Source organism: Petaurus breviceps, unplaced genomic scaffold (genome assembly GCF_028583685.1).
Source record: "Petaurus breviceps papuanus isolate PSGF00001 unplaced genomic scaffold, PetGlider_PUasm1.0 532, whole genome shotgun sequence".
NCBI classification, from domain to species: Eukaryota; Metazoa; Chordata; class Mammalia; order Diprotodontia; family Petauridae; genus Petaurus; species Petaurus breviceps.
In genome coordinates this window covers 218,648-221,931 of record NW_027186361.1, presented here as the reverse complement: position 1 = coordinate 221,931, position 3,284 = coordinate 218,648, and positions in this window count along the sequence as shown.

Sequence of the window (3,284 nt, the reverse complement as noted above, 5' to 3'; positions counted from 1 at the left end):
GAGGTAGCCTGTTCTGTTTTAAAGGCTTGAGAATGTGGGTGCTTTCTACTTTATCTACCTGTGCCAATTTCATAACTACTCTGATGGCTTTCACTTTCTGGTTTTGGGACTCGGTCTTTTGGTAATTTAATAAATTTTCTAGCTTATTCCCCCATATGGCAAACTTGATGTATTTTGTGATGGATAATTATATCAGCATATCTGTAATTTCCATAGGCATTTTGAATATGGCATTGCTGATACAGTCCCCAGGGTCGCTGCCAACACAGGTTCTTAGATCTGCTTTGATAAAGGAAAGCAACTCAAAATGGGTTAACAAGCTTACTTTAATTAGTCAAATATGTATCGTTTACCTAGTTCAGGGGAAAGAGGTCAGCACCCCTGTAATGTAATGTCAAGCAACTTCCCAAGGTTCAAAATACCAGCATAGGTGCTCACCATTTTATTCAGTGAAAAATTAAGAACAGAGAAGATCAAAATATGACATCATTCAAAATATAGCATTTACTAAGTGTGATTCAATAATCTCCAAGTACTACCTGATTTAATCAAGTACTACCCCACCCCAGGCCATTACATTCATTTACTCAATTACAAAGTCCCTGTTCTAAATACTACTCCACCCCTAGGCTGTACCTTCATTTAGTCCATCACAAAGCCCCTGTTCTCAAATAGAGATTAGTTTCCAATTATAAGTAAAGTACATTCATTTCTTCAATCACAGAGCACAAAAAGGTCAAAAGTTCCCCACCCTTGGATCACAACTGAATCTACCCCAGAGTTACAACAAGCTTAAGCACAGCATTTAATACCCAAATGGAGGTCTTTCCTTCATCTTGACAGGAGGCAAGTTCTCAGCAATCTTTGTTCCTGGGGAGACAAAGCTTAGCAAGGCCACAAGATACATTGCCAGTCTCTTCATTAATTCATTCTCTGTCTGCAGAACAGTCCTAGGACCCCTGAAAACATTAGCAAAACCCTCTTCCAGGATTTCTGTAAACATACAACAAGAAAATCCTTCAGGGCTTCTGAACCAACAGCAAGGTTCCAAAACTTCTGCAACAACAGCACTGTCCTTCACCAGTGGACAGTATTCACTCTTTGTCTGCAGAACAGTCTCAGGAGTTCTGAACCAACAGCAAGGTTCCCACACTTCTGCAACAACAGCACTGGCAATTGTGCTTAAGTGACTTGCCCAAAGTCACGCGGCTATTAAGTGTGTCAAGTGTCTGAGATCGGATTTGAACTCAGGTCCTCCTGACTCCAGGGCCAGTGCTCTATTCACTGTGCCACCTAGCTGCCCCCTGTCTTCTTTTTCTAATAGATTTATCTCCACTCCCTATCCAGGGACCCATACTTTATAGGAAAGATTTTTTTTTAAGGGGGAAAAAGCAGTTTAGCAAAAAGGATGAATGCGTCGCTCATTTTTGCCACCATATACAATGTTTCACACCCATAGTCTTCCAGCTCTGCAAAGAAGGGAGGAAGGTGCAATTGAATACCTCTTTGGGGTCAAGTTTCTTTAGACTTAGTCAGTCTTTAAATACCATAATCTTTTATCCCCGCTAGTTTCATTCCAGAATTTTCCCTGCAATATGCTATGGCAAGGGGTACAATAATAATAACTCACAATTTCCATAGGGTTTAATATTTAAAAGTACATTCCTCAAAGAGACCTTTTGAGTCCTTGGAGCACAAACATCACCTCCATCTTACAAAGGTTGAGTTCATATACTTAGATCCTCAAATTAGAGGTTGCTGACCCCCTCAGAGGTCATGTAGTCTGATCCTCTCATTTTACAGAAGAGGAAATGGAGGCCCAGGAAGGGAAAGGGACTTGCCAAAGGTCACACCTAGGACCCTAGATATAGAGCTGGGAGGGACCTCAGAAGCCATTTAGTCCAAACTCCTCATTTTACAGGAGAAGAAACTGAGGTCCAGGGAGGAGAAGGGACTTGCCCAAGGTCACCCAGTAAGTATCAGGATGAAGATTGATGACCCCAAGTTTAGTGTTCTTGCCATTGCATGGCAATTGTGCTGTATGGTCCCAATATTCTTCCTCTTGTGCTTATGTCTTTTCCTAGTCATGAATGTTTGCCCTATTCATCTCCCTTTTGTGTATGCCTTTTCTTCTTGATTGTGATATTTATGTTTAGAAGCTGTGAAAAGCTCAGTTCTTCATGCAGAGGGTTTACTGGATGGAGTCAATCCCCCTGTGGATGAGCAACCATTTTTAAAGAGTCAGAAGGAGGATTTGAACCCAGGTTCTCTAACCTTAGAGCCTTTCTACTTTGCCATCTGTAATGGGAATGGAAATTTGGAAGATCTTCCCTGCCCCTAGGCTAAAATGCACCTGAAGTCTGGGGAGGGAGGCTTGTTTTTCAGTAGATACTTCTTGATTGGCCAGTGAGTCAATAAGGTTGTTACATTCTCTGAGCCAGGAGAAGGCTATGTAAGCCCTGATGTGTAGCTTTGTTTTGGGACTCACTTTGAGAAGTGTTCTGTGATTTGATCTGAATTCTGGGAAGCCGTTGTTGAGATGTGGAAACCCAGATGTTGACTGGGTATGGATGTAATGGTTGGACAGTTTGGAAAGCTGTCTACTTGATCTGTTAATGTCTTGATAATTCTGTCTGAATGCTTTGAAGTTTGGGGTGCTGACCTTTTTCCCCTGAACAAGGTAAACGATATATGTCTGACTGATTAAAGTAAGCTTGTTAACCCATTTTGAGTTGCTTTCCTTTAACGAAGCAGATCCAAGAACCTGTATTGCTAGCAGCCACCCTGGGAACGCTGGGGTGCTTGCTGCTACAAAATGGCATCACGAACAGGATCTGCAGAGTAAAAGGAAAGTATGGGGACTGGGATAATTGTTTGTTACCCAGTTGTGGTAGCCGTGATTCTGTGGAGCTGTGGAGCAGGAGAGAAGAATGTCCTGCATGCAGACTTTGCTGAGCTGAGAGCGGGAATGGTGAGCTGCCTGCATTGGGACCTGGGCAGAAGCCAGGAGCGGCTGCTGCCTGTGGGAGGAGAAGGAGCCCAGGAGTTCGGAATTCAGCCACAGGAAAAGATAAGAACTGAGCAGCAAAGCAGGGGCACGGAATGTGTTTCCTGGCTGCATCCCACAGTTTGGGACCCTGGGGGAGGATGGACTTGTGACTATGGTGGGTGGGATGAAGTGCCTTGGATCTCCAGGGACCCCCACCTTGTTGGTTTTGTTGCCCAGCCCCCTCTCTGTACTTGGAAGCAGGGGCTGGAGCTGTGTGAGGAGAAGGACCCCCCCC